Source organism: Taeniopygia guttata, chromosome 13, assembly GCF_048771995.1.
Source record: "Taeniopygia guttata chromosome 13, bTaeGut7.mat, whole genome shotgun sequence".
Classification (NCBI taxonomy): Eukaryota; Metazoa; Chordata; class Aves; order Passeriformes; family Estrildidae; genus Taeniopygia; species Taeniopygia guttata.
This window is the reverse complement of record NC_133038.1, coordinates 2182296-2202337: the sequence shown is the minus strand read 5'-3', so window position 1 is coordinate 2202337 and position 20042 is coordinate 2182296. Positions and strand designations below refer to the sequence as shown.

General features: G+C 43.0%; 1 long non-coding RNA gene across 1 annotated transcript in view; it reads right to left on the bottom strand.

Moving 5' to 3' along the window:
* Positions 1–11613: 11613 nt before the first annotated feature.
* The window catches only part of LOC140685005 (uncharacterized), a 35061-nt gene continuing 26632 nt past the window's right edge, over positions 11614–20042 (bottom strand). The window contains exon 3 of the long non-coding RNA XR_012058100.1: positions 11614–13486. This is a non-coding gene — a long non-coding RNA (uncharacterized lncRNA). The remainder of the gene's footprint in view (positions 13487–20042) is intronic.

Here is a 20042-nt window from a genome sequence, read left to right as displayed (position 1 = left end):
CACTCTCCAAAAAAAACCCACCAAAAAAAAAAAAAAAGGCAACCTACCAGGGGACAAGTTCACATGATTGACCAGTAAAAAATGGCAAACAGCTGTGCCTTAGCATCTGTACTGTGGAGTCAGGCTCTGCAAAAAGGAGTAAATGACCAGAATAGAAATTGCCAATAGCTCCTCTAGTCAAGCCTAGGCCATGCTTCAGGGAAAGAAGAAGCCAAGAGTCAGGCAGGCTCCTTTCCTCTCAAAGCACAGAGAGTGGCTCAGGTTGGGATTGAGTAAAGGTGAAATTTCTACCACATTTGTCTAGAAAGGTTGAGTCCAAATTCAAGCTCTCTTTGTTCCATCACCCCTCTGCTGATACCTCCTGGATGGACCATCCTGGTGGGGACATGGTTTGACCTGCCACCAAAGCCATGTAATGTGCCTGTAATGTTTTTATCTTAAATTACAGAAGTGAAAACTTTTTACTTGGGTAGCTTCTTGCATCTGCCTCTGTAGTCAAGGTGGAAAGGAGTCCAATGATTAACACCTTAGCAATCCCAGAAAATGCTCCTTACTCATAGGAAGCTTCATTGCTTCAATTGGATCCAGTTGCAATCAATTACAGTTGTTTTTAATTTCTCAATCTGGAGTAATGGGATCAAACAAATCCTGTGTTCCCAAACCCTTCTGGTTGCACAGTGCAGATCTTCCTTAGCCTGATAGCTCAAACTCAAAAGCCAACTTCTTCATTTGCATTCATAGTTATTAAGCCCATCTTATGACAGTTAGAGATTGTCAATTTTTAATATTTATGTTTTGTTTGCTACCAGGACAAAAGAGAAGTTCATGGATTGCTGGCTCCTACTGCCTTTATTTATAGACTAAGTCAAACACATGTTTGCAGAACACACCAATGTGACTAAATCAATCCTGGGCTGTCTTGCCCTCAAAAGGCTGCCATGAATGCCTGGATTTTTAAGGAGCCAATTGCAATTCCCACCTGCTGAGGCTGAAGCCTGGGTGAAGCTGAGAGTGGTGCAGCAGCATCGTTCCTATGCAGCTGGGATCCCAGAGATGCAGGGAGCTCCTCAGTCACGTCCCCCACAGCTCTGAGCTTTGCCAGCACCTCTTAAAAGAAGGTATTTTTAAGCACCCAAAAGAGGTGAAGGCATATTTACTCCCCACATGCTTCTTTTTCTAATTACAAAAGTAATTAATGCCCTGTCTGTTGAAACACAATGAAATGAATTTGCTGAAAACTGCACTTTAGGGCTGCTTGAGGTGACATGAATTAAATAAAACACCAAGTAAATCCAAACAACAAACATATACAGAATTCAACCCAAAGTGATCTGAAACAGCCAGAAAATAGCTTTTCATTAGCAGTGGGGAGTTTCTTTTCCTCACACTTTTCTAAAATAGTTCTCAAAAATAGATTAATATGTTTAAATAACATATTAGCAACATAATTTGCTTGGCAGTTTTCTAAAAAGAAGTTTGAGTATTTCCAAAATTGCCTATGTAATTTTTTCAGCATTTCCTAGAAGAAATAATTTAAGGGTTTAAATAAAATAAATAAATACTTCTTTTTCCTTCCCTTTGCAAAGGGGGGGGAAAAAGCCTAATAGTTTGAAATGCCCGGAAACAATTTTTTCAGCAATGTCTTAGATATTTCATCTAAAAGGAAAAGTTGCTATATCTTCACTCTGACTCTCTAGAGAAATTACTTTGATATAAGAATTTTTAAAAGTGGCTGAAGAACAGGCTACTGAGTTTGCCTCAAGATCTCAGCTTGCATAAATCGGAGGAGACCCATAAAAAGGCACTCGGTGGTTTCTCAAGCTGTGAATCTGTCCCATTTTTGCTATAAATACATGCACTGGAATGTCACATACACTTCCACATGCTAATGGCAGTGTCATATTAATGCTGTGAAATCACACTTGTGAGACACAGATTTAAATGCTATTTGGTTGAAAGGATTTTAGAGCAGAGCACATAAGTTTTGAAGGCCTTTTTTTTGGCTGAAGGATAAGGGAAATGGACAGTCCTTTGCACTTTCATTTGTGACTCCTCTGTCAATGGAGACTGGCTGTGGCTTATCACATAATACAGCTGGCAACTTCCCAAACCCCAGTGAAACCAACAGAGAAAATCACCATGAACATTTTGGGGCTAGAACTGGGTTTTGGTAATGAATATTTTAAGCTCCTTTTACAGCTCTCATTCCCAGGGCAGAAATGGATTTAAAAGACAAGCAGAGGATCCTGATGGGCTCTGACATCACTTGAGCTGTCATGCTCAGCCAAACCATCTAATTACATGAGTTGTAAAGTCCTGCAAAACCTGCTGTTTCTGTGGGTTGAGCTTAGAGTTAATGCAAGTCACTTCTTTAGATCACCTCACGCTTTGCATTTTGTCTGAAATGCTTTTCGTTGTTCTTCATTTTGATGTATTTAATTAATTAACCCACTTAAGTGCTGTCAGCTTCCTGTCAGAAGGAGCTGTGTTGTTGTGAGATGTGGCTGAGCTGTGTTGCTCTGTCCGTGAGCAGTGGACAAGGCTGTCTGGGTGTCTGAATTTTCACTGTTTTTCATTATTCCTCTGATCCTTTGAGCGGTTGGAGAGCCTTGTGCAGACCTTGGAGATGGCCTCTCCCACAGCATTGCTGATTGTCTTGGTAAACCTGCATTGTCCCCAGAGGAGAGACTGTATCTGATTTCTCACAGGCTCTGGCTTCAATCTCCAATTTTACCAACTTACACCATTTGACATCATCATAATTAAGTTCCTTCATTTTTTTTTTCCCCACTTTGTGGACTTGCAATTAGGCATCTAAATTGATATATGGGGTTTTAAAGGCATGGCCTGATTTTCAGAGATCTAAGAACTGCAATCTCCAATAGTGCAATCTCTCACTTTAACACCCTGAAAATCAGTGGCCAAAGCTCCTTACTCTGTATTTCTCTCTAAAAGTGAAAACAATTGAGAAGGGAAATATCTGTCTACTTGCATAACAAAAACTAGTGCAAATAACTTCACCATATCTGCACTGATCCTCTCATTTTGCACACATAACCCACATTTACCACATTTGCATGGATTTTTCCATGCCTGATGCTCTGCACAGCTCCCAGGCCCAGAGCCTGCTTGCTGCAGGTAGCAAAGAGCATTCAGGCTCAGGAACCTGCATGTCCCAGTGCCCCTGAAAACCCAGAGCTGTTGCTCTGTCACCATAAAACAGCAACAGAACGACTGGGAGTGGGCGAGGTGTTTATGGCTCCTGAGCCTCAAACAACACCAAAAAAAAAAAGAAAATTAGCTCAAAATAGAGCTTGAGATGCTCCTCTTGCAGAGACAGGAGATGTTCCTCCCTGCAATGTGGGAGCCATCTAAATGTGGGGAAGAGACCCTGCACAAATCTTTAAGGTTGGAACTAATGCCATGTTTCAACTCTGTAATCTAGGACCGTTAAATATTTATGCTGTTGGAATAAACACAAAGAAAATTAATACTAATTCAAATGAAAAGGATCCAGCTAGGATGGAGGTTAAAAGCAAAAGACAACAAAATAATCAAGCTGGATTTTCTTTCTCTTTTTATTCTCAGCTCTCCTTCTGCTAATGTGTTATTTCACCCTCAATACCTCCAACAATACCAGCTGCTTTGATCCCTAAGGCTTATTTGCTTCCTAAGTCAGCAAGTTTGCAATAGCCTAAATAAACTCAGAAGGGTTCAAAGCCCAACAGGAGAGAGAAAATATACTTTTAAAAGACATAAAGTCAGGAAGGCATGTGTTCCTTAATGACTTTCCTGGAGGCATTATCTCTTCTTCCCTCTACACTCCTCCTCCTTATCTACCTTCCTTCTGTTTTCTGGCTTAAATTAGACTGAAAGATCTTCTGGAAGTGAATGCATCCTTCCTGTGCAATGGGCCATGATCTTTGCTGGAGCCCCTGGTAATACTGGGACTCATTTTCCATCTGTTGTCAAGGGGACTTTTTTGGTCTGTTAACACATAGCAAAGCAAGGAAAGCAAAAGAGACCTGTTCACACGTGATGTATTAATTCCCATCTCCACACTGCTCATTTCTTGTCTCCAGACACTCCTTTTAAAACACAACAGGTATTTTCCATGCATGCCAATGTAGTGGAGAGGCTGTGGACAACCAGAACAAGCACAAACAAGTTGTGGAAGCTGCTTCTATATACAGTGTAATTTATTACCTGTTGCATTCTGCTGGTGGCAGGATTATGTCTGTCTTACAGAGTGTCCTAAAGCTGCAGTTGTAAAAAACAACTGAGTGTAGGTGTGGGGAAGGAGGAACAAATGCACTAGAGATTAACTGGTTTTCTTTGAACATAACAAGGATTTTTGTCTGTGACAGCAGTGAGATTAAGGCCATGTTTTACCTTGAGTTATGTTCCCTTTTCACCCTCTTCTTGGATAGTGATGCAACTTCACTTCCATATATTGCAGACTTCTGCCCTTCTCCAGGCTTTCTCAGAACTCCAATGCTTAGGGCATGACCAGACAGCTTTGCCAGGCTCCCAGGACTTCAAATGCTTCCAGTGAGGCCACACAGTCTTAGAACACAAATTCTCCAACCTTGCCAGACTTTTTCATCCCACAGAATGCCCGGGGAGGGTTAATGCTTTGAGAAAGTTGGGACTGTAACTTTCCCACTAAATGGAGGGGGGAAAAAAGAGTTGGACATTATGTTTGCTGCCAGTACTCAAGCCTGGGTTAAGATGCTCTCCACCTTATCTCCCTTCTCTCCTACCCTGCACACAGTGGCAGAGGCACAGGCTGGGCTGGACTGGTGGCACCACAATCCGTACTCAGTGTCAGCAGTCTGGCAGCGAGATACCAACGTGCCATCTTCTCCCCAGGCCACTCACCAGGCTCCACTCTCTTCCTCCAGAATTTAGGAAATCTGGTAAAGATTAAAATATATTCTACTCATTTTATCCCTAGCAAATCCAGGAAAATTCTTTATATTTGTTTCCTGGCAGAACATGGTTTGTTAAATTATAATTGTTTGCATTTCAAGTAGACTGGTTTTATGGAGAGAGGTTGCTCATACTCCTGAAGGATGATGGCATCTTACTTCTCCTTGTTGAGGAGAACAGGGAGTCTCTATTTCTCCTCATCTGGCATCCAGCATTTTGCCATGTAGCCCACACACATTGCTGGCTACTGCTGATTCATTTCACATGTAACTTCTCCTCATCCAGTTTGCATAAAGGAGAAACACTGATGTGCAAAGCTTTGGCAGGCAGGGAATGGAGGGGCACTAGGAGACACAGATCTTTTCAAAATCTATGGAAAATTTGGTGTATTAATAGATATCCCTGCTACACCCACTAAGGGAACACTCACAAAGTCAGTCTGAAAGCATTACAACCATGTCCCCATGTGCAATCTGTCAGGGGGTGGAACTAGATGATCTTTAAGGTCCTTTCCAACCCAAACCATTCTATAATCATATTCATGAGCATCTTTATCAAAACAACCTCTGATTAACAACCTTCTGCACGCAAAAGTCCATCCAACTCTCTTCTTGTAGGAGCAATTCCTGGAGCTGATTTTAATCCAAGGTCTTCCAGCAGTAAAAAGTTACTGTGTATTAAAACCACATGCTCATCTTTGGTACGTCATGTCCAAAAATTCTGGGAACAACAAATATTCACATTCAACCAGTAGCCACCAACTTTGTAATAAATATTTATAGGGGAAAACAGGCACAAAAACTTTGTTTACTGTATTGCAAAGCAGTCAAAATTAAGGAATTTTAAAGTGCGTATGTAGCATTTATTAGCTGAAAATCTGTTCTTGAAGTAACAGATCCTGGGTTTAGTCAGACACTTTGATTTTCCTGAAGTGAACCCAAGGACTCCACATCACTGCTAGCAGCAAAAACCAGCTCTCATGGTCCATTCCCAGCGATGGCCAAGTAAATGCACTAAAGGCCTCCAGTACATACATTAATTCAAAATGTGACTGCGCAGCTCCAGCTTCACCCAGTCTCATTCTTTGGTTTATAGCAAATTCATATCACAGTTCACAGTCCTTCAGAGCAGACCCAAAGATCTCCATTGGCAGCACCACACTCTTTCTGATATTTTCAGGAGGTGCTTATGCAGAAATAATGGTCCAGAGCATAAAAGGAGCCAGAGTCAGCAGCACTTCCCAGCTTGCATATTTTCCATGTGCATTGCACGGCCTGGCTGCTGGAGCCAACTTCTGGGGTAAACACAGATCCTCAGGATCCTGTTCCCTCTGGTTTGTGCCACGAGTCCTCCCTCAGGCCAAGGCCTTTTGACTGAAGCTGCCTCCCTTCTTTTGCTGCAGGGCAGGAGGAAAAAGCCTGAGGATCCAGCTTCTGATTCCAGATTTGTAACAGAGCTGGAGATCAGTCCGTGGGATGGCAGGAATGGGCACCACCCCAACGACACAGGGTCAAGAACAAATCCTTCCTGATGTCTGTGGCCTCTGTTGGTTTCTCTCTCTTTTTCAGAGCTTTGTAAATTTGTTTTAGGATTTTTCCCAGGATCCTCAAGGAGAAGAGACTGGGCAGCAGATACTATTGGCCTGCCATCCATCAACCAACTGAGGGAGACCAAGGATTAGTGATCAACACACAGATGGACAATTGTTCCTTGAACCATCAACATTTTTCATCTTTTGTGCAGCAAGATGCTTTGGCAGATCCCAGCCCTACCTCCCCAAGCAAAGGGCCTGGGTGCATGCTAAAGTGAGGGGATGAAGCAGCCTGTCCTTGGGGAACAGGGATGTGCCTTCTGTCACAGCCAGGGTGACCTGGACAATGCCCTGGAGAGTGAGCTGAATCAAAAAATTAGACTTTAACACATGCAAAATTGATAGAGAGGGGGATATTTTTAACCCTTCATTCATGACCACACAGTGCCCTTTAATAAATGGGTCTTTGCTGAACACAGATCCCAGGAAACAGCTCAATGAACTCAGTCCTTGCAAAGAGACAGGAGAACACTGATATACATCTGATCTCACATAGGGACTGGCTAAAAAAAATTAAACTTTTTTCCAATGGAGAAAACAATGAACTGTAGAGAACACAAAGTAAGCTGCAAATGATCAAATCTGGAATATTTCACATTATATGTAAGGAGACAAGGTTTGCTAAAGGATTTAACCTTTCCTCAGTACCCTGTCCTACCTAGTTACTTCCTCTACTTCCTTCGGATTTCATAATCTTGATAATTTCCTTTTTTGGATGCAAAGAAAGACGTAATAGTCACTTAGGGAAAACTGTATCAAGCATAGGAGAGGATTTTTTTCACTTCTGCTGCTTAATAACTTTAGGAATGTGGGTAAAACAATTTCTTTCTCTATTTCTCTTACATTAGTGACACATAGATTGGAGAGAAATCCATTCTCCCTGTTCCCCAGCATCTTTTTAGACTGCATGAACTTAAAGCAAACTTTATTTTGAGACACACCCAAAACAGAGCTGTATACTGATTAGCACAGAGTTAGGTCATGCTTTGAAAAGCTCTTGAGACCCTCAGAATAATACCTCAAATCAGAGGCATCACCAGTTACCCTTCTTCATCCTGCTGCCAGTGTGGGATTTGGCAGAACTGTTGAGAGAAAACCTTTGAGCATCCAAAAGCAGCATGTAGGAAGGAAAGGAACAGCAGGAACCCACAGAAAGGAAGCAAAAAAGAAGCTGATGTTTCTTAAAGACAACAAAATCCTGTCTTCAGAGCGTATCCCAGAGAAAGGCCCCAAGGAGGCACTGAACAGGATGGGAGCAAGCCGCAGACTGCCTCCTCTCTGTCAGAGGCATGCAGGGCGTCCCTTAAAAGCATACTTGAAGGTAAACCTATAGGATTAATTCCCACCTGTGTAAGAAACAGCTCCCTCTCTCTCCCTGCATTACTGTGAAGGGTGTTTTTTGGTTTTTTTTTTAATCAGAAATACGTCCCAATCCTCAATATTGCTAGCCAAAGAGTAAGGAAAGAGCTCAAATTAAACTCTGCTCACAGCCCAGGCCAAACCTGGGTGCAGAGGGACTGCATCCATTGGATGCCACTGCCCAGCCTCACTCCTGGGGACCACCCCAGACCCCTGCAATCCCCTCAGAGAAACTCAGAGCTTTATCCCCATCCCACCTGGCTGTGGCCCATCAGCACCCACTGACCGCCTCAAAAGCTCCTCACAGGTAAAAAGGGAAGGGTTCTGGTGTTCCCCTCCCCACAGACCTTCAGTAGCAGTGGTGGAGTGGGAGCCACAGGAAAACATTCAGTGTGTGCCTCCAAAGCAAAATGTACAGCTCCTGGGTAATTCAGTAACTCTTGGCCCGATTCCTGACAAATGAGATCTGGCCAAGTCCTTCCATGGTGGCACCAAGATGTTAATGAAAGAATTATATCAACAGCTTTCAGGTTGTTTCCTTTATTTATACTAGAATCTGGTAATAGACACAATTACAGTAGATTAACTTTGGCATAGCTTTAACATAAAAACAACATACCAGGGCCAAACTTTGTTCCAAGTATAATATATCTGTTGCCCTGCCTGTGTTTCTATTTATTTTGCTTGGACTGACAAACTTTAATTCAAAGAACATAATTACAGCATAACGTGCTGCTAGGTTTTTTCAAGATTGTATTATTCACTTGAAGGGAAAGTAAGTTTACTTCTCATTGAGTTTAACGATGAAGGTTAATTTTCTTTGAGTTAAAGGAGTTTGCTTTTTGACTTGATTTCTATGCATTTGGGGCAACCAGCACAGCTGTGAAAACATAATTGTTCTTAAAAATTTCGGGATGTTCATCCTCATTTTCAAAATTGCTCACTCTTTTGTGTGCTTTCCTAATTTCAGCTCGCTGAAGCGACCGCTGATTAGCAAGCACAGGTGCAATCCTTCTGGACTGTTCACTACCTCCAGCTCCAGCATTTCCAACCACATTCTGCACTGCAGAAAATAGCCTAATTAGAGGCAAAAAGCTGATCTGTTAAAATAGCAGAGGGACCAGCTAGAGAATCAGGGAGAGTTATTTGCCCCATCAGAGTCAAGGGGAAATTTATCCTGACATCAGCATGGAGAGGGAGCAGGGAGAGGCAGAGGACGTGCAGCTCTGTGCACCCACAGTGTCAGGAGTGAAAGATTGGCAGTAACCTGTTATTTATGAACCATTAATATAACTAATAACTGCACAGCAGCAGCATCCCCAGGACCTCACCCCTCTGCAGCCTCAGGACAGGACAGAGGCTTTTCTCCATGACGACACAGAGGTGAAGTGATGCCCCTGTGTGAGTGCTGAGGCTTTGGGGGACACAGCAGTGAGGCACAGGGCAGTGTCCAGAGCTGTGGCTGTAATGAGCACATAAATCATCCCTAACGACCCCTGAGCCAGCCAGCCTGTGTGGGGGACAGCGAGCTGGCCCACGCTGCCGGGGCTGCTGGAGAAAAGCTTCAGGTTGCAGTGAGCACAAATGGCTCTTTCACACGTCTCAGCAGATGTTACTCATTTTCTCCTCATCTGACTTTAAGATTTGGCTCCATTCTTTCCCTGTTCCCCAAGCCTATCAGTTGTCCTAGAAACCTCTCCCAGCTCTCCATGGGCAATGGGCTATCCCAGCGTTCGGCAGGGGCTGGCCCATCTGCAGGCATCCCCCTCCTCCAAGTCCTCATCTGGATTGCTTCTGTCTTCCCCACTGAAACTCGCCTCATCCACTGGCCATTTCCGCTGCTCCACTGCACGTGGTGTTATTCATCAAGGTGCTTCTCCTCCTGCACAGCCACAAGCTCTCCAAAATACTTAAGGACATTTGCAAAATTTGGATGGAGGTTAGGAATAGCTAGCAGGACCAGATGTTCCCTGGGAAAGACTAATTCTGCACCTCAGTAACACAACGTCCAAGGCTCACCCTGGACCACGGGAGGATGAAGAGCAGCCAGCAGGGACAGTGCAGCTGGTTCTGGGATGGAGATGCACAAGGGCATCATCTGCACAGCCCTGACAGCCACACAGCTTTGGCTGAGCAGACATCCAGGTGAGTAGGAGTCTGTAATTCACAATTCACTTTCCCATGTCTATCTTTTAATTTCTTCTAAGAATCCCAGAAGAAAAAAACCCAAAGAAAATAGCCTCAATAGATGCTTCAAATTTTTTGCCAGCTGTATGGAACTTTGTAAAGGAAAAAGATAATATGAGCAAATTCTTAAAAATGGATTGCTGACAACACATGTGTGTGTGGTTTAGCTCAAATCTATATACCAGTTGTGCACTATATGACATAGGAGTCACTCATCAATCTATAACTCAAGAAAAACATTCCCTATGGATTCTGCTTATATTAAGCACACAGATCACCCAAAGTCACCTGTCACCACCAGAAGGAATTGACTTAAAATAAATCATCAGTGAGAGCTGCAGTGCTCAGACCGGGAGCCCAAGGTGGGTGAAAGAAGATCTGATTCCTCTTGCTTCAGGGAGCACGTTTGCCTGCCTTGGTACTTGAACACCCTTGCTCTGCAAAGCCTGCAGCATCCCAAGCACATTCTCAGCAATCCACAATCTCACGGGAAATCCTGAGATGAAAATGAACGCCACAGTAAGGTGTGTTCATGGGAAATACAATTAAATGTTAACACGGAAGGAGGAAACCCTCCATACAAGGTATGTGTTTTACTCCAGCTCTAAGTTCTCCAGAGGCAAGTTGAGAAAAGCCCTGGGATCCAAAGCAGTAAAATAAAATCAATCAGAACCACAGTTAATCAATATGTAATTCAAGTTTGCAGCAGAACTTTCACCTGGAGGAAGATTATTAAGTCACTTTGTTATTGCTACACTCTTGCATGAATGAGAAAAATACAGCTCAAGATTAGCTTCAGGTAATCAAACCCCAGCTGTCAGAAGTGAAAGCTGTGTCCAACCAGTGATTTGTTTTTCTCTGGGAAGAGATCTGTGGTGATCCTCAACACTAGAAATGTGCCCACAATTACTGAATTTATGAGCATGCCTCCATGCCATCAGAAACTCCACAGTCACCAGTGAGGGACAGCACACCCCACTGTCATCCACTTTAACAAGGAAAACACTCAGCAATACCTCGTGGCTGTGATTTAATGAAAAGTTGTGAATATTTCACAAGCAGGGTAGCAGATGTTTGCCATACTCCAACCCAGAAATTAGGAATGCACAGAAGGTGAGCAGAGCCACATACAAGTTCAGAAAATTACCATGTACAAATACAACTGCTTTGCTCCAAAATCACCAGGTTTTGATGACAGCCCTCACCTCTACTGTTGCCTACAGAAACTCAAAGAATTATAGAATCATTATGGTTGGAAAAGGCCTCCAAGATAATTAAATCCAACCTTTGACTGAATACCCCCATGCCCACTAAAACATACTGCATTTATTCGTTTTTTGAACACTTCCAGGGACTACCCTGGGTAGCCTCTTCCAGTGTTTAACCACTCTTCCAGTGAAGAAATCTTTCCTAATATCCAACCTGAACCTCCCCTGGTGCAACTTGAGGCTATTTCTCCGTGTCCTGTTGCTGGTTACCGGGGAGAAGAGGCCACTTCCCAAACTCTTTTCCGGCAGTTCTGAGCGCAGTCAGGTCTCCTCCGTCTCCCTCAGCAATTCCCAAAATTCCCAAAAAGGGCTCATGCTCCAGAGCCTTCATCACCTGACCATATCCCATCACGTTACCCACCAGGGACCATTTTCCTGTGGATGCATTTCCTGCCATCCCTGCGGATGCGGCGCCAGCAGCTGCAGCCCCAGTGCAGGGGATCGTGCCGGAGCACTCGCTCTCCAAACAAAATGAATTAAAAGGGAAACATTTCCCCAAACAGAGGCTGAGGGGAACCATCAGAAACAAATTAAAATCATAACAACTTTTCAGCAGGAAACAATAGAACAGATGGAATAATATTTATTACTGGAAACTGCTACATGTGCCAATTAATTTTGAAGTGGATTAAGCACTTTTTTATTAGAAAATATGAAGAAAAAGTCATGAATCACAGCAATACCTTCAGCATTGTCAATATATTTTTCTGGAAGCCTGTTCAGATATCAATGGAAAAAACAAATTTAAAAAGTCTCAAATTGGACAATAATCTTTCTGTTGCATAAACAGTATTAATGTCCCCATGACCATGCCCAGAAATATTAGAAGGAGGCAAAAACCATTTTTTCCATGCATCAAGTTGGTGATTTTTGTCAAATCCAGAAAAACTTTTGATTGCGGCCAAAATTAGCCATTTTGTTGAATGTTGTAAGCGTTTTGTGATGCTCTGAGCACAGAAAGATTTTTGAGTTCATTTCTATGCTGAAAGCTGTGCAGATGATTAAAAGCTTAGACAGACCAGTGTGTAATCCAACCCTGTTACCACACAGAGGTAGTATTATTAAAAGTAGGAAATTAGTGAGCATCTTTATTTGTTTATTTTAACACAAGAACATGGAAGTACTTTCCCACAAAAATGTGTAACATTTAAAATATATTCATCCTACATCCTGTTTTACATGGAGTAAAACATGAATTAAAAAATATGTAATAATCCAATTCAATTTTAGGAGCACTTAGGGTGAGGATTTTTAGTATTTTTACAAGCTTTCTTAGAAGCCATTTATCTACATTGCTTCCTGCCAGAAAGAGAATTGAAAAGTGCCTTTCTGGTAAGGCTAGGAAATCCATTTAATTTTTCCAAAAGGAAATTAAAAATACTTCACAGCACTGAAATTTGCCCACTGCAAATATTGATTTTGCAAAGGGACATTCTCCTTCAGAACTATCCAGAAATGTTCTGCTCAGCTCCATTTATCATCATTGCCTTCCCTTCCTTTCACATTTTATATAACACTTCATGTTTTCTTATGCAAAATTGTCATGTTCCTCCCAAAATAGTGCTATGTTTAGAGAGGTTATAAGGAGTAACTAATAAAATTGTGGTTATTTAAAGAGTACAAGATAAATATGACACACACGCTTTCACAAATGGAAAGCAGCTGGAAGAAAACTAACAGTGTCAGGGTGATGTGTAAACTCCATTTTCCTATCAAAAATTATGGAAACAGAAAAAGAACAGAAAAAATGTCACTGTTTGCTTAAACTTGCTTAGATTTATTGCTGCTGATTCTGGATATGGCTCATACAAGAGACAAATTGCTTCATGTTTCCAGGCTTTGCTATTTGGATCTCAGCAAGAAATTTCTGATTTCTTCCTTAGTAGCTTGAATCTATTTTCTTTGCCAGATCCATTGCAATTGTGAAAGTATTTTGTCGCTAAATGTGAGCAGGCTTTCTTTTCTGCTAAGTGACCCAAACCCCTGAGATTTTAACCTGCTGAACTGTTGCTCAGTGGGAACTTGGGCTCTGTGAGGAACCTAAGACATTTCACAGAAGAGCGTGGTGGTACTTGAGCCATCTCTGCAGTCCTTAAACAGGAAATGAGGGCAGACACCTCCAAAAACTGATCCATTCTAAAGGCGTTATCTGGGAGGGAAGGAGAAAAACAGGATATAAGTTCAGTCTGATCGGGTTCATTCCCACCTGAAGACAGCCCTAAGTTCTAAACCTTGCCATCACACATCAGCCACAGGAGCCAGCCTTGTGGAAAGGGTTAAAAAAGCCCCTCAAGTAATGAGACACAACTGCCCCAGGGCACTTCAGCTGCTGAAGTGCAGGTGTCACTTATGGAAGCCTCACAAAATGCAATCTTTTTCCTACCACCAATACTAAAGCCCACAAGGAATTACTCTCACACTTACAACCAGATGCTGCAATCGACTGCACTCAGAGAACAGCGTGAAGGATCCAGCTCATCTCTCATTTGGCTTTCCTCAGGCTGAGGACACTGGAGCCACTTTGCACTCTGGGTGACACTGGCCATGCTGCAGCAGCACCAGGGATTGCAGAGAAGGAGCAGCTCACCTGTCTCCTACAGAAAGAGGAGCCCATTGTGCCAGTTTGTTCTTACCTATGGACTCCACCAGCAGCCAAACCCATTTAGTCCAACCCCTTCCTTGTTTATTAGATATTTGACTACTAACTCTCAATGCCTCTAGTATAAGGACTTTTTTAAAATTTAAACACAGCTCATGTTCAGGAAACTCTGACATCATGGGACATTGCTCATCACCTGCTTTCTGTGGGTGATGCCCTGTTTCCTCTGCCTCCTTCAAGTGATGGGTGAGGCTACAACACGTATTTAAACCCCAGGGGTTTAAGTAGTGCTCAGGGGCTGCATCACCGCATGACCCCATGGAGAAATCCATCCTCTTACCCCTCCCTGGGCATCAGGCACAGCAGGGCACAGTGCTGACCTGGCAAGGGAGAGGAGTGGCAGGTAGAACACATCCAGACATCCCTCACTGGGAACTTTCTGGAGCTTTAATCAGGACTAACATCACTGGTAACCAATAACCCCATTTTCACAGGTACCAGTATACTTCCATTTCCGGCCCATTTATACCCCTGTGCCCATGACCTCTCTCGGTTATGTATGCACCAGGTACAAAGTTGAAATAAATCTTTTCATTTAAAGCAATCTTGATTTTGTGTGTCCTGTGGCCCTTTGTTACAAAGGCAATTCTGCACTGCACTGTACTCCTCCTGTACTGCTCCTGGCTCAGCCCTGCTCCTCCCAGGTGATTTGGGAAGGGTGCAGCATCTCAAGCCCAGGTGCCCAGCCATGGAACCTTTGGTCTTGCTCACAGATGTCTCCCCTGTCCAGAGGAGTGACCCTGTGTGCAATGTTCAAACACCCCAGAAAAACACCCTGTTTTTCTGCATCAGTATCTCCTCACTGGATAAAGTATAAGACAGCAGATTTCACAGGAATGCAAGAATTACTCTGGTTGAAAAGGGTAATAATATCCATCAGCACAGGCTAAGATTCAAGCTGACAATGTTGCAAAGGCAATAAGACATGAGCTGTTTGCAGCCCACATTTCTTAACCCAAAAACACAGCAAAGGAGCATGGTGAGGAGGAGGGGGGGAGGCTGAAGATGCCCTTCACCCACTTCTGCCATGTGGTGCCCACAAGATGGGTGTTCACAGCCCCTTTGCTCACATCATTCCCTGTTTTAAAGAAGGAAAAATCCACCACAGAAGTCATGAGTACATGGAGAGAAACGAAGCAACACAATACTCATTTGGCTTAGTCCCTGGAGAGGCTCTGTTTTACTAAATTAATAATCTAGTTAGATCTGTTCAGCTTCAGCTTCTTAAGAAACTAATCCAGACAAGCCCAGAAGTACTAATAACATTTCAGTCTGGGCTTGAAGAGAGATTAGAGAACATTTATTTTGCTTCCAATATTTTCTGATTGCTCCTAACCTTTCCCTGCACAAGCATCTAAATGAAGAAATATGAACAAAATGACTAAGTAGTAGGGCTTATGTTGAATTAAACTCCACTGAGAAAAGAAAATCAAGGCAACCACAGGAAAACTGAACCACTTAACATTCTACAAAATAAATATACAGGAACATGCTGGGCTCTTCATGTAAAAATTGGAGATTTATAGGTCCATATTTCAAAACTACTGCAATGAACTCCTTCATCTGCCACTTAAATCTTAGCTCCCGGCTCACCTACAACTTATAGAAAAATGTCAGACTTCATTTTTTCCTGTTTTGATTGTTTTGAGGGATTTTTTGATGCCTCAGCATGAGCATGTTGACCGAGGTCACAGAACCCCTGCTAAGCTGGATGTTTTTAACCATACACAAAACTCAACTTTCTCATAAAATCCTATTTTTGTCCTGAAAGGAGGCATAAATATATCAAGGCAAAGAAAAGTGGGAAGGCTCAGAAATGCAGATCTGGAATTCAGGTTGCTCTGTCCATGCCCAGGCTCAGGAAAGGCTTTGTTACCCATGGGACAAGGTGAGAATGAGGGTGGGTGCACAGGAAACATCTCAAGGTGAGAACAGCAAGTGGTACTGGCTGGAGAATAAACCTTACCCAGGTTCATGGCAGGGAGAACTGGGGCGAGGTGTTTGCTTTAAGCAGCAGTGCAAAAAGAGGTTGTTTAGAAACTGCCACAGCCCAAGCCCAGGAAATCAGGACCAGCGATCCACCGTTACCCCCTGTTTGGTCTTGCTCAGATTTATTGGCTGATAAGTGGAGCATGCAAGCAGGTATAAAGCTGTAACAAGATTATATGGGAATGATAAGGAGGATTTGGTCTCTAAGGAAGCACAGGGCAGCCCAGGGAAAGGCTCTGGTGATTAATGGCAGGGAGGCACGGCAGGGGCTCGCACGGCGCTTGGCAGTGGGACAAAATGCAAAAGCTGGATGAGGTTGTGTTAGAGACATGAAAACAGAGGTGTGGGGCCAGTTTCACTTGTCCTACAATAAAGTGAGATAAATCATGGCTGTCAGCACCTGCTGAGCCCTGGGGCTCTCATCTCTCTGCTGACCCTCAGAAGGTTTTTCCTTGGCTGGTGCCTCCCCACAGACCTGCACAGAGGAGCTGCAGCTACTGCATTTCATGGGGACACCGCCACAGTGAGTGTAACTCCTGCATGCCAAAGCATCTAAAGGGTTTGGAGGCTATTACATTGATGATGCAAATTTCACCCTGTTTAAACCATTTAAAAACCTTAGAAATCCACAATGGGATTTTTTTTTTTTTTTTAAGGAATCAAATGGTGATTTTTGTCCCCACAAACTCATAGTACAGGATTGAGGAGCACTTTCCAGCCCTGATATAAACATTTCACCTTTGCTTCCTTGCTCCCACATACCTTGTTTTTCACAGGGAAAGAAACCCAGAAATGTGCTTTGGAACAGAACTGCAATACTTGCATATACATATATGTGTGTGTGTGTGTGTGTGCATATATATATGTATATATGTATATATGTATATGTATATATATGTGTATTTATATACATATATATATGTTTAATCATTTAGGTTAGAAAAGCCCTCTAAGACCATTGAATCCAACCCTTAACCCAGCACTGGCAACTCCCCACCAAACCCTGTCCCCAAGGGCTATATCTTATGTGTTTTAAATCCCTCAAGGGATGGTGACTCCACCACTGCCCTGGGCATCCTATTCCGATCCTTTTGGTGAAGAACTTTTTCCTAATAGTCAATCTAAATACTATTAATATAATCCAAATAATCTAATAATATTAATATTAGAATATTGTGAGCCTATGCTCACAATAAACAAATGCTTGCTTGTAGAAGGACTGTTCATGTTAATTCTGATTGAATTATACTGAATATTTATATATATAATAGTTTCCAACCTTTGCAAGTCCTTAACACTCCACCTATTTTTGGATGCTAATTGGCACTACTAATTTACAGGCAGAGTAAGACAAATGAGCAGCACACATCTTCCACATTGAGCCACAACCTGGGAATAGAAAGCTGCAGCCCCAGGCTGTGCTCCAGGCTGGGTTTTTCCCCAGGCTCTGTGCTGCCAGCCCAGCATTGTGTGAGCTGGAAATAGCCCCAGGAGCTTCAAAAACCTGGCAGTGACATGGTGGAGACAAGCAAAAAGAGATAAAGTGGACAACACCCTGGGAATAGAAGAAGAAAATTCTTTTGTTGGGGCAGAAAAGCACAAATACATGCAGAAAAATCCCTTAGGGCTCTTTTTAGTGCCTGCATCCCCCATCTCTCTAAAGGAAAGCTCCAGGCAGGGCCACAGGCTCTACTTCAAACTCTTGTGGAGAGGAATGCACAGCACAGCCAATATCAGACCTTCACATCTCCAACATGTCACAGAAAAAATCAATCAGACACAGGTGCCCAGCGCTGTCACCTGCAACCCATCAGGTGTAAGTCCTCTGCTAAGTTAAGCTGAAAATATCTATAAAGTTGAAATATTTATTGGGGGAGAAGTGCGAGACAGTGCAATCCCACAACCCCATTTCTGTAAGCACATGGCATGAACTGCTCATGCTATCAGGTTACTAAAGTGTTGCCTCAGTGCAGGATTCCTTCATCATGCCTCAAATAATTGCACATTTGATCTGCTCTGGAGAAGCAAAATTTATGGAGGTATTTAACATTGCTGACATCTGTCTTATTATATTATATGGTGTTTTTTAATAAATCAAGTTCCTCACTCTAAGACACAAGTCTCAACACGAGAAACAAAGAGCTGAGGAAAGACATCCACATGGACTCCAGCTGAGGGCTTACCAAACCCACAGGGTCCTGGGCAACAATAGCCAGAGCTATCAGCAACCTACCCGTTGTCATAAACTATGTTTTGACAAAAATTAATACAGAAAGGGATTTTTCAAGTTAGTTTTCCTTCACGGGTCAGAATCAAGGGTGATTTATAGCAGGTGTCTTGAATGAATTAGGGAAATACACAACATTTGGCTGATGAGTTTGTTAAAAGTATGCACTGAAAAGAACCAGAATATTCTATAGCAGAATTTTTGCTGATAGAGTTATATGACCTGAAGATCTCATATGTGATTTATACGTTCAAGACATTCCCCAAAGAATAAGCAATTCCCTGTCAATCCCATCAACCCCACCTCCAGCAAATTCCACCATGAAAATTAGGGAGGGGAAATCGCTATTTCTATTTCTCTTTTTTTTTGCTTGGTTGGCTTCTGTCAGCTTTCAAGCAAGCTGGGTGGATCATGGTGACATCAAAGAGCTGAATATTGGTATCTGAACAAGAAATTAGTTCTATGGCATATCTTTTTTTAGTCCTGGTAAGGAGGGGTACCAAGCAGTCTTTGCATGTCCAGAGAAGGACAACAGAGCTGGGGCAGGGTCTGGAGCATAAGTCTGGTGAGGAGCAGCTGAGGGAGCTGGGGGGCTCAGCCTGAAGAAAAAAGAAACTCAGGAAGGACCTTCTCACTCTCCACAGCTCCCTGAGGGGAGATTGTAGCCAGGTGGGGATCAGCCTCATCTCACAGGTAACAAGTGACAGAACAAGAACAAACAGCCACGAGTTGTGCCAGGGGAGGTTTAGGTTGGATACGAGGAAAAATGTCTTCACCAAAATGGTTACCAAACCCTGGCACAGGATGCCCAGGGAAATGGTGGAGTCACTACCCCTGAAGGGATTTGAAGCTGTGTAGATGCATCACTTGGAGACATCCCTTGGGTTTAGTGGTGGTTTTGGCAGCTCTGGGGAAATGGTTTTACTCAATGACCTTAGAGAGCTTTTCCAACCTAAATGATTTAATGGTTCCATGATTCTAACAATTCAAAGCAAGAGCTGGGCCTATCAGGAGACCAGGAGAGCACGTGAGGATCCTTTTGAAGCTCAATCACACTAAACTACATGCTTGCCCTGTCCTGCCCTGTGTGGACTGGAGGGGTTGGGCTCCCTGGGTTGGTGCAGGGGTGGGATCTCCCCACCATGGTCTGGGCATGCAGGAGCATGACCAACTGCTGCCTCAGTCATTAGGATTATTGTAATTTGCACCACAGTTGTCATTTTGCTTCTGTCCACCCCAGCTTTTCTCCATAAGTGTAAATCCAGCTGCCTTGCCCTGAAAGTTGTCTCCTAGCAGCAAAGAACAGAAACTAAAGAATCCTAAAGGACAACTTGTTTTATCATGCTCTAGCTCTAGGTGGATTTGTGCAGACAGAAGCACAAATTGCAGTTTAAAACAGTGGTGGTTGACATCAAATAAGAAATTTCTGCACCTTTTTTGCCATCTATTCTCTTCAGCCAGATTCTCTGCAAGTCCAAGTTACATCCAACAAAATTCCACGTGAGGCCAGGGATGAAGTGTAGGGCTGTAATGGAAATCCCTGGTGTGTGTTATACTCAGAGGACAGAGGTCAGTTTAGAGGGGATGAAAGTTAATATAACAGGCTTTAAAAGTGACATTGGTGTGCTGCACCTGCTGCCGACACAGGCTGCTTCTTCTGCATCCAGAGTTTACAAAATAACCAAAAGAGAAAATTCCAAGAAACACCCTGAAACTTCAAATACCCTTGGACCTAATCATGGGGTTGAACAGAAGGGTAAGGAGATGGTCTCTTAGCTTGAACTGGACCATTTTAAGAGCTTTTTTAATAAAAACAAGTCAACCCTGTCC